At 36.2% G+C, this 16,788-nt stretch overlaps 2 pseudogenes; both read right to left on the bottom strand.

The window, feature by feature from the left end:
• The window catches only part of LOC102263123, a 20,366-nt pseudogene extending 4,462 nt beyond the window's left edge, over window positions 1-15,904 (bottom strand).
• On the bottom strand, window positions 1,520-1,790 carry LOC102263424 (annotated as a pseudogene).
• Window positions 15,905-16,788: the final 884 nt, after the last annotated feature.

Here is a 16,788-nt window from a genome sequence, read left to right as displayed (position 1 = left end):
ATATCATGTTTTTGTTGTTTTCATATCATGTTTTTGTCATTTTTATATCATGCCTCTGTTGTTATATCCTTTTGTTACTGTTTATTTATTAATAAATTTATATATTATTTTCATATACATTTTACTAATTTCCTTTCATCTCTCACACTTCTATTATAGAGAAAGGGCAAATAGCAATATTAAAATATCTCCGCTAATTAATTCCCTTTTTAAAAAGAATATATTTTATTGATTTTTTACAGAGAGGAAGGGAGAGGGATAGAGAGTTAGAAACATCGATGAGAGAGAAACATCGATCAGCTGCCTCCTGCACACTCCCCACTGGGGATGTGCCCGCAACCAAGGTACATGCCCTTGACTGGAATCAAACCTGGGACCCTTGAGTCCTCAGGCCGATGCTCTATCCACTGAGCCAAACCAGTTAGGGCAATTAATCCCGTTTAATGTGCATGAATTTTGTGCACCGGCTACTAGTCTATAATAATAAAAGGGTAATATGCTAATTAGACCAGACATAGCTTCCAGACAAAGCCCAGGCTGTAATGAAGCCAGGGTCCCGGATGCCTGCCAGCAGCTGGAGCAAAGCCAGCTGGGTGCCGATGCATTCCTGGAGGGAAGCCAGCCGGGGTCCCTGGTGACTGCTGGCAGCTAGAGGGAAGCCAGCCAGGGTCCCTGGTGCCAGTCGGAAGCCAGTGCCGACAGCCAGGGGTATTGGGCCTCTAGAATAGTAATAGTAATGTTTTGGAAAAAGAATATAACATATTTAAACAGCTCTATAATTATAAATTACTTTTAAGAGATAGTGATTGCCTGTCTTTTTGATGTATAAAACTCCCAACTCAGTGGACATTAGCTCCATGTTCTTAATTTCAGCCTCAGCACAGAGTTGATACATAGCTACTTCTGTAAATTAAACTGCCTCACCATTTAGAGTTGTACAAGTTGGCCATGGGAAACTCAGGGTTTGGGCCCAGTCAGATCATATTCTATGAGAATGACATCCTCTAGACATGCATCATGTATTCCTTGTTAAACCTTTTGTGGCAACTCTGGAGTCACATATTCCCCAATTAAAGGCTATTAAATGACCAGAAAAGAGATGATGTCAGCTTCATTAATATTAGGAGGACATATTGGACACCACAAAAATTATTTTGTTATTATTTTGATTCACCTTCCCAAACACATGGAGTTTGAATAAAATGTGTGTGTGTGTGTGTGTTCTTGATTGGAGGACCTGTCATCATCGTTTTTGCTTTTTTTGATGTTTCAACAGTTTATTTTGAAGGTGATTTAAAAAAATTTAAGGACAATCAGAGGAAAAAATGTACATAATACACTCATTAAATAAGTATTTTGATTAAATAAAAATAAGTGAAGTATGTTTTCTTCTGCAACTCCAGTAATAAGTTGTTATTCTGAGGTTTCTTATACTTACAAAAAGGGGGCGCAGGGGATTACGACAATTAAAGCTGCCTCTTAATCACAGAAACCAAATTTTTCTTTTCTTCCCAATAAGTTAGTTTCCATCTTCCAACTCTGACTTGTTTTTTTAATAGATATGATGCTAGAAATTCAGAATGATTTAGTAGTCTTTCCTTTGCAAGTACAGCAATCTGATGCAGGTATGTACAGTTGGCAAAGACTATAGATCCACTTCCTGCTTTGATGATTTTTCTGCATTAATATTCTCAGTTTTACTATCCTCTCAACGTTTTCTGTGGGACTACACTCAGAATGAGAATTTTCTGAAACTGGTGCCTGTCTTTCAGCATCTGCTCTGGCTCCATGTCAGACACTGCAAGTCACAGTTTCTGGATACCAATTCATGCTGGAGCCTTCCATTTCTTAGAGCCTTCTGTAAAATAAATCAAGAATCTCCTAGGAACATCATGTACCCTGAAAACTTCCTAAAGGGATTTTTAAAATCTTCTCACAGTATAAGTAAATGAGGGTTTCCTCTTCACTCACTATTGATAGTTCAACACAGTATCTATGTAACGCTTATCTATTATTCATTTGTTTCTCAATACTGTTTTCTTTTAAAATCCATGACACTCCACATTTTTTTATTTGAAGACTTAAGAATGTGGTATACAATCATCTTTTTTATTCCAAAAGAAACCTGTCATCAGGTTGGTAAAGAATGAAGCCAAGTTTGGGTCTCTCATTTTCCTGAACTCTATGTTGGTGACCTCCCCTATTTCCTTTGCTGTGTTTTGCTGTGTCATATTACCCAAATGACTTATAGAAAATTATACCTGAAAATTCCGCTTGTTCCTTTAAGTAAAGAGTCACAATGTAGAAATTGTTTTAGTCTCAAATAAATTTTATCCTCTGTTTTTTATTTCAGTAGAAGCCATCACTATCAAATAAACATTCAAAATGAAAATCAAAGAGTCATCTTTATTTCCTTTTCTTCCTTTAACTCTTACTTCCCCTCTCACCCAGTAAATAGTGTGGAACTTATCCCAGTGTCTCATGAAAGCATGTTTATCTCTCAACCTTCATAGTATATGCCCATTTTCATAACTTTATCATGCTTATGAAGAATACTACAGCAGTCTCCTTAGTGATTTTCATGGCTTCAGTTTCCAGTTGCTCCTATCAATTATCCATATTGTTTTAAAAAAAGATATTTTAAGATGTGCTTCAATCACGCCAGTTTTTTTAGCCTGATTTCCCAATATAATACCTAAAATACCTATTAATAACTCACAAGAGCCCTCTGGCATGGAAATAGAGTTAGCCATCCAATGATATTCAACATCATGTCACTGTTACCAAGACTGTAAGCTTTAAAAGGAAATCAGGTATCACATCATAAGCTACATAAAATCCATCAATGCTGTAGTCTTACCTTAGGTAATGGTTTGGCAGGTTTGCAGTGCAATCCTCCAACAAATTCAAAATTAGGTAGATATGGACGAGGAAATTCAAAATCCCAATATGTTCTAATTAACCAAATTTCAGCTTTCCCCAGAGTCTCACATAATGTAGTGGGTCTTCCTGGGAAAAAAAAGTTGGGTAAAAGGAAATAGACTATAAGTTAAATGGGAAAATTGCACCACTAACTTTATGATTAGCTCTCAAGGGAAAATTAAGTTTAGGTCTCCTAGAATGATATGGCTTTTAGATGTCAAATGAAACGGGGCATTAATATAATCAAATGGAATAAAAAAAAGAAAGAGAAAAATAAATAAAGATGAAATAAATAAAAAAGAAAGTTAAAAAAAGAAAATAGATTATTTGTAAGTTTCTTTTTACAAGATAAAAGGAACCAAACAGTTAAACACAACTCCAAACTTCTAATTAATTTATTGCTAGTTTTTTCTCTCCAATTGAATGGCAGATGATAGATTAGCTCCACAATATCTGCACCAAATCCCCCCACAATGGCTTCTAGTCTTCCTGTCAAGAATATGTCTGTGACCTCTCCAGCATGTTTTAATTTCAGGATTACTCATATTATTATAGAATCCCATCAATATCAGTCGACCTCATCCTTCTGTGTTATATCTCATCACTTCAATTCATGGGGCACTATTTTATTAGTAAGAACTCCATGACGACCCTCTTTTGGGATGTGTGGTTCACAAATACATACTACAGTTATCACATAACTTTTTACTGCTGTCTTACTGTATTGCTGCCTCACTGATGTGTTTTGAAGGGTATTTAGGGTATTAATTTTAGGTATTTATGCAGAAGAATAAATAATTGCAAATAACCAAGTCATTAATTTCTGTTTATAAAAAAATATATGTTTTATAACTGAGAGGAAGGGAGAAAAACAGGTGAGAATCCTTTTTACTTTAGGATTCTAATTAAAGTTGATGGTGACATAAACCCAGGGAGGAAAGCTTCATTTTATATTCATTACTTTTTAATGTAAAGTCATTTAGTCCAAAGGCTATAACTTGATAATGAAGAAGTTTTGACCAAGGACACTCAGTTTGAAATTGCCAGAGATTAGATTATAATTCCATCCCTTAGCTTCTGAATTAATGTGTTTTTGCCCTCTGGATGTCTACTTTTTTTGAGACTCAAATCCTGCCTTGATTCCAAACACAAGGTGATATTTTTATTAGTCATTATCTTATTTAATTAATCATTTTTCTGCCTAAGTGATTTAGTTTATATGACCTTAGCCTCATTTTAGAAAGACAACTTAAAGCAATTAGGAAAATTCTACATTTAAAGTAATGATTCACAATAATGGGTATAGAAGGGATAAATGGAAAGAGAATGAAAATGAATTTAATACAAAAAAAACTGTAAATAATTTCATAAATTGTATTTGAAATGTTACATAAGAGGAATTATGGACATAAAACTGAAATTAAATAGACAAATACCCAATTTCTTTTAGTTATATAATTTACATAAAATTGAATTATATAATCAAAATGGATAATTCTAAATATATGTGTGTTATGTGGGTTAAGTTAATTAATGGGTTAAATTTTAGCTACCAAGTAGATATTATTATCAAATGAATCTGTTAGTTTAAGTGAGTTAAGTGGGATGTTTTTTAATTTTAAAGACTTCTTGCCTGAAAACATTATTAGTACAATTTTTGTTTACTAGAAGAAGCTCTTTTTCCCCTCCTTATATAATGCTTCTGTCCTTTTTCTCAAGTTGAGGCTTTTCAGAGGTCTTTACTCATAATCCTACCATGCCAAAATGTGGCAAGATATATTATAGTTTCCTGTTACTACTGAGGGTAGATTTGAGCCAAGATTCTTGTAATTTTTTCCTGTATCTATAGAGCCTAGTAAGTAGTGTTCTCCCAGCATGCATAATGATTATAGAGTTAATTAATTATAGCAAATCATTACATTTGAGTTTAAATCATGGGTATATAAAAGGATTTAAAAGATATATTTTTATTGATTTCAAAGAGGGAGAGTGAGCAAGAGAGAAGAAACATCAATGATAAGAGAGAATCATTGATTTGCTGCCCCCTGCATGCCCCACACTGGGGATCTAGCTTGAAACCCAGGCATGTGCCGTGACCTGGAATCTAACTGTGACCTCCAGGTTCATAGATCGACCACACTAGCCAGGCTCAAAGGTTTTTTTAAGTTGCTTTCTTTGAACATTAGTTCTGTGAAACAATTTGATATTCAGTGAAGTAGATTTGATCATATATTTAGTGTGACATAGGATCTTTTGTTTGTTCTTGTTTGTGCTTTTCAAAGATAGTTGAAGTAGAAGCCTTTCTGAGTTGATTGATTCAGCTCTCAGCTAAGTGTATGAAATTGCAAATAAAAGCATTTTAAGCAGAAAAGGCAAAGATTAAAAATAGGTTGATTAGGTGTATATCAACCTATTAATTAGTGGTTCTCTTTAACTGCTCAAAACACAAAGTCTTTTAGGATTTTCTAATTACTTTTTTAGGTTTTTGTGTAGCATTCCCCCAAGAAATATAAAGTATCCTAGGAATCTTTTTCATGACCAGCCATGATGAACCTGTCCAAATACTCAACATATATTAGCAAATAAGACTCAGCAACATATTAAAAAGATCATACACCATGACCAAGTGGGATTTATTCCAGGGATGCAAGGCTGTACAATATTCACAAATCAACAAACAAGACACAATACATAAACAAATTGAAATACAAAAAGCACATGATTATATCAATAGATGCAGAAAAGTGTTTGAAGAAAATCTGACACTATTTTTGATAAAAACTCCCAGCAAAGTGGGAATAGAGGAATCACACCTTGACATAATAAAGGCCATATAAGACAAATGTACAGCCGACACCATACTCAGTTGGCAAAAACTAAAACCATTTCCCTTAAGAACAAGTATAAGACAGGGATGTCTTCTTTAGCTACTCTTCTTCAATATATATTGATTTCATAGAAGAAGGAAGAGGGATTGAGAGAGTAAGAAACATCAATGATGAGAGAGAATCCTTGATCTACTGCCTCCGGCTCAACCCCTACTGTGGATGGAGCCTGCAACCTGGGCTTGTGCTCTGACTGGGTATGGAACTGTGAACTCCTGCTTTATAGGTTAACGCTCAACCAGTTAGCCACACTGGCCAGGCTCAATGGTATTTTCATACACCAATAATGATCTATCAGAAAGAGAAACTAAAAAAAAATTCCATTTATCATTGCAAGAAAAAATTTCAGATACTTAGGAATAAACTTAACCAAAAAGGTAAAACACCTGTACTCAGGAAACTATAAGACATTGATAAAAGAGATAGAAGAAGATATAAACAAGTGGAAGAACATACCATGTTCATGGATTGGTACAATTAACATAATTAAAATGTCCATACTATCTAAAGCAATCTATAGATTCAATTCAATCCCTATTAATATACCAATGACATATTTCACAGATCTAGAATAAATACTCCAAAAATTTGTATGAAATAAAAAATGATGCCAAATAGCTGCAGTAATCTTGAGAAAGAAGAACAAAGTTGGAGGGATCTCAATACCAGATATCAAGTTATATTACAAAGCAAATCAAAACAGCCTTGTTCTGGCACAAGTACAGACATATAGATCAATGGAACAGAAAGAGAACCCAGAAATCGACCGAAGCCATTATGCTCAATGAATATTTGACAAAGGAGGCAAGAACATACAGTGGAGTCAAGACAGTGTCTTCAATAAATGGTGTTGAGAAAATTATACAGGTACATGCAGAACAGTAAAAACTAGACCACCAACTTATATCATACACAAGAGTAAACTCAAAATGAATACAAGATTTTTATGTAATTCATGAAACTGTAAAAATCCTAGAAGACAACATAGGCAAAAAAATGTCAGACATCTCACGTAACAATACGTTTACGGATACATCTCCTAGGGCACGAAAAACAGAAAAAACAAACAAACAAATGAACCTACATCAAATTAAAAGCTTTTGCACAGCAAAAGGAACCAGTATAAAAAAGTAAAGGGAGCCCATTGTATGGGAGCACATATTTGTCAGTGATATACAAGATAAGGGGTTAATTTCCAAAATGTATAAAGTACTCATACAACTCAACAAAAAGAAGACAAGTAACCAATTAAAAAATTGGGCAGAGGACATGAATAGATACTTTTCTAAAGAGGATACATAAATGGCCAAGATACATGAAAAAATGCTCAACATCATTAATCATCAGAGAAATACAAATAAAAATGACAATGAACTATCATCTCATACCTGCCACAATGCCTACCATCAATAAATCAACAAATAAGTATAGAATTTCCTCAAAAAATTAAAAGTAGAACTGCTATTTGATCTAGTGATCCCACTTATTAAAATATATCCTAAGAATACCAAAACACCAATCAGAAAGAATGTATGCACCCATATGTTCATAGCATTGTTATTTACAATAGGTAAGATATGGAAACAGCCCAAGTGCACATCAGTAGAGAAATGGATAAAAATGCTGTGGTACATTTACACAGTGGAATATCATGCAGCTGTAGAAAAGGAGGATCTATAACCATTTGAGACAGCATGGAGGAACCTGGAGGTGATTATGCTAAGCAAAATAAGCCAGTCAAAGAAAGACAAATATCACATGGTATCACTTATATGTGGAAACTAATGGACGCAATACATTTATGAATAAAATACAACAAGATGTATGGAAACATGAACCAGACTGATGAATCTTACAGGGAAGGGGGGAATGGGATGGTGGGAAGAGTTTAACCAAAGAATTTATGTATATTTGTGCACGGGTAGGGTTCCTATCCCTGGCCAGCACTCAGGGTTGATTGGGGCCTTCTGGTTGCTGGCCAGGGTCTGCCTTTGTTCCGTGCCACCCCGTAGTGGTCAGCCCACATCATAGTGTGCGACGAATTCCAGGTCGGTTGAACTCCCAAGGGGACAATTTACATATTAGCCTTTTATTATATAGGATATGCATTGTCCATGAACACAGAAATTGGAATGGTTAAGGCCTAGGCACTGAAGGAACTGGGCAGTTGGGAGCATAGAAGGAATAAAGGAGACAACATTTGTAATACACTCAACAATAAAGTCAAAAAAAGAGTGGTTGACACCCTGTTCTAGTAAAAATGGTATAAGATTGAGTGTAATCATCACTAATTATAAAAAATGTTTGGAGTAGATACAGATGGATTAAATAGAATATATTTGTTAATAACAATATTTTAACTCATTACTGGTATCAGATATATAGGTTATCTTGCTCTTAGAATAAACATTATATTGTCTTCACCAAGAATAGCTATAACTTCCTCTAATATGGAAACTCAATGTACTGTATTTATGTAATATCCAAATATGACAAACATTCCTAACAAGTATCAAGTTGTCTTATGAGAAGTGGTTTGATGACTATAAAGACAGAGTAACCATGGCAAGAGATTTTTTGTTCCCATTTCCACTTAGTTTTTGATAACCAGTTGAGTACTGTTACTGGTAGAGTTTTAAATGGAAGTCAGATATTTTAAAATGTATTCCTTTCATTCACTTAGATTTCTAAATTTCTTTTGATAACAAGTTTAAAATAAAAATCAAAATGTCTTACCTAATGCTTCACTGTAAAACTGGTCCCAAAAATGAATGTCATAATCCCGGATCCATAAATCAAAGAAAACGGAGAGCATTGTATTTTTTACTCTTTCCAGAAAGGTCATTCGGTCGGTAAGTCCCACCATCTGAACAGGAACATAGGAAGGTGGAGCAGGAAGTTTCCCACAGTGTTTCTCCTTCATGCCTCCCATAGACACCCTTAATGTGAGCACAAAAGGGACTGCAAGCAATTCAGCCACCAGCTCTCCAAAGGGCAACACAGGGTCTATGAGCATTACATCGTAGTTGGTTTCCTGGAGCTTCTTCATGAGTGTCTGATTGTAGACTACATTCTCACACAGGGTTTTTAAATTTTCAGTTACTTCAATCAAAACATCATTCAATCTTATTGTTGATCGCCAGGGTGTTAAGTTTGGCAAGTCATTCAAAATTACATCCAGAAATTTGTCTTGTGCTTTCTCTGCTAATTCTTTTGGATATTCTGAATGTAATACCTCGAAGTTCAGGGGGGAAGGTTTCCTGTAGTCAATTAGCTTAGTATGTGGAAAAGTCAACACAGTTACCTCATGTCCTTTCTTTGTGAGTTCCTCTAGAATGGTCTTTATATTAAGCCAATGGCTCATGTCAACGGGCCATACCAGAACCTTTCCACAGAACCCACAGCCAGCACTACAGAGCTGCAGCAGCAGAACCGCCAAAGCCCACTTCTTGGATAACATGACAGCAGCTCCGTCACACACTGCTCTGCAGAGGTTTTAGGGTGTTTCTGCCTAGTACAGAGACCAAATGGCAATAAAAACATAATAAGTTAAAAATTAACTTTAAAAGGAAACGTTTTTGCATTATATGCAAGGTTAATGTTTATTGGGGGAATAAAACAGAAATAAAAAAGATATCTGGGAAAAATTGTTTCAAATTCCAGATTGGAAATAAGGAAAATAACAAATAGGAACCGCCTAAAGTTAATCTCTCTCTCTCTCTCTCTCTCTCTCTCTCTCTCTCTCTCTCTCTCTCTCTAACACACACACACACACACACACACCCCAACATCCATTCCACTCTGAGTTTGAAGGTGGCAAGTGGTTTAGGTGAAAACATATTCCACATCATTTTCCCTATGTGAAATAGCAAATAATTTGCTTGGATACCTATGGGGAATATTTTGATAAGAGTCTTATGACTAGTACAGGGTCTTCAGAATTCCAGAGAAAAAACATAATCCTTTATGGAATAATTGGAAACAACTGTAGTAAAATATGTAACATATGAGGTGAAATGAAAGCCTTGGTAGGATCTAGGCAGAGTGTGGCAAAGGACAAATTTCACAATGGATAGAGGAATGAGAAAAGTTCATGTGTATATGGAAATATTCCAGTGTGTATGATCACAGAGAAAGTTTTGGGAAGTATGTTATAGAAAAAAGTTAGATTGAAAAAGGAGACAATAGGTAGTGTAGCATGGTTTCAATTTTAATTTATAGGCAAAAGTTATTTACTCAAATTTTAAAGAAGGGAAATCACAAGATCAAATTTTTCCTTTATCAAATAATTCTGGCAGCTAAACATAGAATACATACAAAAGCAAGAGTTTAAAAGAAGGGAAACTGATTAAAAATGTATATTGATAACTTAAACATGAGACTATTATAGCCTGAAACATGGATTAAAAACAGTAAATATGAGTTACATATATAAAAGCCTAAACGACCAAATGATCAGTCAACTGGTGTCTATGATGTGCATTGACCACCAGCGGACAGACGCTCAATGCACACGATTGGGCTCCCTTCTGTCTCAATTGGACCTGTGGGGATTGGGCCAAAAACGGCTATCTGATATACCCCGAGGGGTTCCAGATTGCAAGAGGGCGTAGGCAGGCTGAGGGACCCCACCGGTGCACAAATCTGCACACTGGGCCTCTAGTCCTATATAATAAAAGCCTAATATGCTAAGTGTCCACTCATCTGGTCATCTGTGCAGCCAATCAAAATGTAATATGCTAATGATATGGTAAGGCTGCTCATGCACTGACCCCCAGAGGGCAGATAGTTGACCGGTCATCCATCGTTATGACATGCACTGACCACCAGGAGGCAGATGCTCCAAGTGGTAGGTTAGCTTGCTGCTGGGATCTGGCCCATTCAGACTGAGTGAAACAGGCCGGACATGCCCTGGAGCCCTCCTGTGGACCCTCCCCAGCTGGCCAACCTCCTGTGTCCCTCCCTGGCCACGATCATGCACTGGTGGGGTCCCTCAGCCTTGCTTGCACCCTCCCGCAATCCAGGACCCCTCAGGGGATGTCGGAGAGACGGTTTTGGACTGATCCCACAGGCCAGGCCAAGGGACACCACTGGTGCATGAATTCGTGCACTGGACCTCTATTATACATATAAAGTATGTTTTATACTGAATAGAAATATGAGGTTGATATTATAACTATAAGAGTAGATTTCTTCACATCTTTAATGTGTAGTTTTTCAGTATTTGTTGCTGGAATTCTCACAACAGCCTCCTCTTTGTCTGTCTTTCCACTCTTGTCCCTATGCAATTCAATCCAGAGATTGCATCTTGAGGGCTTTGTGAAAAAGAGAATCTGATCATATCTCTGCCCTTTTACTCCCTTTCCCCCTTTTCATTGGCTCCTGAATACTTTCATTAGATTCTTCAAAATTCTTATAATTAGTTATCTCTAATTTACTTCTCCAGCATCATCTGCCTCTTTATTCAGCCTCTTCCTGATACACTAAACTTGGACTTCTTGGGAATTGTCATTATTATTTTTCTGGCATTACCTTTTGTGTCTTCCTTTCTTCCCACTCCTGCTATTAGTACACAGCCTTCAGGTCCCACTTAATTATCCATGATATGAAATATTTTCTATAATCCCTGCTGGGTATTGTCGAGCATTGTGATCTTCCCTACTATACTACTCTTCATACGATTTTTATTACTTATATTCTATCTTTCCAAGTAGAATGTCAGGCATTTATGCATAGAAATTGTGTTTTCACTATTTCTCTCTTATCCAGCACTTATCTCTGGACTATGCTAGTCACTCTAAGAATGTTCTTTGAATGAATGATTGACACTTTGTTATATATTCAACAGCAAAGAACTTAATTTAACGGACCCTATTTCCAAAGTATCCCAAGTATAATTATTTATTTGGGAATGATAATGGCATTCAGATTCTTGAAATAGTATAAAATGTATTAGTTTCTAATTGTCACTTGACCCAGATTCCCACATCTCACACCGTGTGATCCGAAATTCGGAATGAAGAACACAGAATCATTGCTACTGAAAGTGCAAAATAATCAAAGTAGAAAAAACATGAATAGGTTTACCTTCAGCAGAGGCTTAGCAGGTTTGCAGTGGAGGCCTCCAACAAATTCAAAATGTGGCAAGAGTGGGCGAGGGAATTCAAAATCCCAATAGGTTCGAATAAACCATATTTCTGCTTTTCATTAACTCGAATAATGTAGTGGGTCTTCCTGAAGGGGAAAAAGCAAAAAGAGAAAAAAACACATGAAACCATAAAAATTTTAGAAGAATACATAGGCAGCAAAATATCAGACAGGTCATAGCAATATCTTTACCAATACAGCTCCTATGGCAATGAAAACTAAGAAGAAAACAAACAAAATAAAAAGCTTCTGCACAGCAAAAGAAACCATCAACAAAACAACAAGAAAGCCCACTGCATGGAAGAACATATTTGCCAATGTCATATCCTTTAAGGGCCAATCTCCAAAATTTATATGGAACTCATATATCTTAACAAAAGGAAGATAAACAATCCAATCATATAATAGACAAAGGACTTAAATAGACACTTTTTGAAAGAGGACATACAGAAAGCCAGGAGATATATGAAAACATGCTCAAAGTCACCAATCATCCAAGAGATGCAAATCAAAACAATGAGATACCATCTCACACCTGTCAGGATGGCTATCATCAACAAATCCACAAACGACAAGTGCTGGCTCTCATTTGACCCTGTGATCCCACTTCTAGGACTATATCCCAAGAAACCAGAAACACCAATCAGAAAGGATATATGAACCCATATGTTCATAGCAGCACAATTCACCATAGCTAAGATCTGGAAACAGCCTAAGTGCCCATCAGCAGATGAGTGGATTAAAAACCTGTGGTACATCTACACAATGGAATACTATGGTTCAGTAAAAAAGAAGGAACTCTTACCATTTGCAACAGCATGGATGGATCTGGAGAGCATTATGCCAAGTGAAATAAGTCAGTAGAAGAAAGATAAATATCACATGATTTCACTCATTTGTGGAATATAATGAACAACATAAACTGATGAACAAAAATAGATCCAGAGACAGAGAAGCTTCGAACAGACCATCAAACTTCAGAAGGGAAGGTGGGGGGTGGGGGGTGGGGGAAAGTAGAGATCAACCAAAGGATTTGTATGCATGCATATAAGCATAACCAATGGACACAGACACTAGGAGGGGTGAGGCATGTTTTGAGGGTTGGGGTGGCCGGGGAGAGGTTAATGCGGGAAAAAGGAGACATATGTAATACTTTAAACAATAAAGAATTTTAAAAAGGAAAATTTTCTTATGACCCCCTGTACCATATATGCTTGCACAATATTTATGTTAATAAAATTAAAGAAAAATTATTTTTAAAAAAAGTGATTGTCTTAGCCCTGGCCAGTGTGGCTCAGTTGGTTGAGGGTCATACTGTGCTCTGAAAGGTTGCTATTAGATTCCCGGTGAGAACACATGTCCCTGCACAAGAGGCAACTGATCAATGTTTCTCTCTCATACAAAATTTTTCTCTCTCCCTGGCCATCCTCTCTCTTTGAAATTAATAAAAATGTATTTTAAAAATAAATATGAATAAATAAAAATAAAAAATACAAATAAAAGTGATTGGCTTGAAAATACAGTATATGCACACACACATTATTTATATAGACTTTTATCTCTAATATCACATCAGTACATTCTGAATAATAAACATTTATTTAAGCACTAAAGAATTAAGTATGCATTTGTTTATTCTGTAAAGCTTCAAAATTAACGAATGCAAATGTAAACAGTGATTTCAACTCCTTAGTCAAGCAACCCTACCATACACACAGAAATGCCTTTCCCTAGAATATTCAGTCTAGATTCTACAATTTAGCAAGCTTTTCTCTTATTTCCAGATTTTACAAGTAAATTGTGAGATCTATGAGAGTATGGCCACTATTGCATGTCTTTCATAAAGTATGGAAATAGATGTGCTCACCCTTAATTTTGTCTGTAATGGAGAAATATAGTTTTCAAAAAATATAGACTTTTAATTTGATTATCTACCCTTCAAAAAGATTTTAGGCCTTTAAAACTGATGATTTATAAGCCCTTAGTGAAGCAATGTAATCATTAAAAACTTCAAGTTATAGGTTCCTATCTGAGACAGACTCATATTTCTCCATTGTCAAAGACTCCTTCAAGTAGTAGGGCAAAAACAGTTTAATTTTTAAATAAGAAAACTGAAGAGAAACAAATGGAAACAATTTCCCCAATGGTCTATAGACATTGTGCTAAAAATATGTAACTCCTCAATTTACATTTGTGCTTTGATGAAAATATTTAGTGAAATTTCTAATGCATTTATTGAAGAAAAAAATTATAGTAAAATTGATATGTAGGATAAATGGACAGAGCCACTGCCCAGAGGATTTTTAGGGCAGTTAAACTACTCTTAACAATACTATAATGGTGGATACATGACATTATAAATTTGTCCAAAAATCACAGAATATACAATGCCAAGAGTGAGCCATATTATAAGCTATGGACTTTACATAATAATAATAATTCAGTATATTTTCATCAGTTGTAACAAATATACTTCTCTGCTGGGGAATGTTGACAATAAGGAGGCAGGGCATATATGGGAAATCTCTACTTAATATTGCTGTGGACCTAATACTCTTCTAAAAAATGAAGCCTATTACAAAAAAACAAAGAAGAATGGGGATGTGATTGCTGATGGAACTCCTCAGTGCTTCAATTTGGGGTCTCTAACTTCCCGGAGTATCCCATACTAGTGTACCCAGGGTTGAAACTAACCTTATAATTAAAGCATTTCTGTAATATAGGGTGTCCCACAAATATAGACACACTTTGAATCATTATTAACTCCAATGGGATAAATCTGAAAAGAAAGAAACATCAATTGAGCTATCAGAAAAAAGTTTGTATACATTTTTTGGGTGGAACACCCTCCCTGTGTTTGTAAGATTAAAAGGTCATTATATATTACTAGAGGCCCGATGCATAAAATTTGTGCAAGGGGCTTGGCCCTCGCACCCCCAACTTTGTCTGGAAGGTCGTCTGGAAGGACATCCAGAAGGTCATTTGGCTGTCCGGTCTAATTAGCATATTATGCCTTTATTATTAGAGAATATTTAATCATTTCACTTATAAAAGACAAATTCCTCTCAATATTTATACCAACTCATCTTCCAAAGCACTAGGAAAATTAGGAATTCATGCTACCAAGGAAAAACATAGCTTACATAGTCCTTCGTTCAGAAATTGACTCCACTTCTGGGAACAATTGCAGGCAAAAGTCAAAATAGAGCACATAGACCATATTTTTTACCCTCTCCATGAATGTCATTTGATCACTTAATTCTGAAAAGACAACAGGTATGTGGGATGGAGGGAATGGAAGTCCTCCACTGTACTCTTCAATTTTATAGCCAGGAGAGAAGCGGAGACTGTACACAAAAGGTATTTTAAGTAGCTCAGCCAGCAGCTCACCACAGGGTCCAATGGCATCTGCAAGAACGACATCAAACCTTGATTCCTGTAGCTTTGTCATAAGTTTCTTGTTCAAAACTACATCTTTACATAGTGATTGAATACAATCAGTAAATTTAAGAATGCCATCTTGCATTAGTGAAAAATAAGTCCAAAATGTATCTTTTGACACATATGTCCATTTAGAAACCAGCTGCATGAAAACATCCTCAAAATCATCTTTTGTTAAAGATGTAGGAAAAATCTCAAATTGAATAGCAGATGGTTTATTGGGATCAACAAGAATTGAAGCTGAAGATGTCAGAACAGTCACTTCATGACCTCTCTGGACAAGTGCATCCAGGATGGTCTTCATGTTGATCCAATGGCTGTATTCTGTGGGCCACACCAGCACCTTTCCACAACTCCCAGGGCTGAAGTGACCACTCAGCTGTAGCAGCAGCAGAACTGAAATCCACTTCATCTGCATCCTGGTGGCACACAGGCTTCTTTTCAAATGGCTGATCCCTTTACCATGGCTCATGCTTATGTGCAAAGAGAAATCAATCAGGAAGTTAAAATATAACTTCTACACCCAAAGTAAATACATTTGATGAACAGTCAGCATTTTATGGCGTCAGAAAATTATGAAGTAAATGACCTTTTTAAAATACAAATCTGTGTAATATCTAAAAGTGCTGTCATCCAGCTGAGACAACTTGGCAGTTTTCTTGTGATTTGTAACTTATTATAGATGAATGTCATAATTATAGAAAGTTAGAGGTAATTGGGTCTGTAATGATTTTTTTGTAAAGAAAGGGAGATAATGCTATTATACAGCTGACAAAGAATTACCTGGATGACAGTTCCAGAGATTTTATTTATTTATTTATTTATTTGTTAAATTTATCTTTATTGCTGAAAGTATTACAGGTGTCCCCTTTGTGTCTTTTCCCCCATTGGCCACCTTCTCCCTATACCTGCCCCTTCCAAGGCTGTGCCACGCTACTGTCTGTGACCATGGGCTATGGATATCTACACTAATAAAAGAGAAACATGGTAATTAGCGTATGACCGTTACCCTTCCCATTGGCTAATCAGGGAGATATGCAAATTAACTGTCAGCCAAGATGGCGGCCGGCAGCCAGGCAGCTGATGCGAACAGGGAGGCTTGCTTCCTTCAGTGACAGAGGACTCCAACGTTCCCCCGCCTGCCTTGCCGGCCTCTGAGCTTCAGTTGGAAACATTGTAACATTTATAGAAGATAAACAAAACCCCAGAAACCTCCTGTCAGTCAGCCGGGATCTCAGAGCTGGAGTCGCAACATTGTTTCGAATACAGAAAACAAAGCCCAGAAACCTGCTTTCAGCAGCCGAGCCTCAGAGAGAAAGCCGGCTCTCAGCTCCAGTGACAGCCATAGAAGGTAAATAAATGCCAGAATAAAAAAAAAAAGAAAAAAAGGAGA

The sequence above is a fragment of the Myotis brandtii genome, unplaced genomic scaffold (genome assembly GCF_000412655.1).
Source record: "Myotis brandtii unplaced genomic scaffold, ASM41265v1 scaffold4061, whole genome shotgun sequence".
Classification (NCBI taxonomy): Eukaryota; Metazoa; Chordata; class Mammalia; order Chiroptera; family Vespertilionidae; genus Myotis; species Myotis brandtii.
The sequence above is the reverse complement of the archived record's forward strand: the minus strand, read 5'-3'. Positions and strand labels throughout refer to the sequence as shown.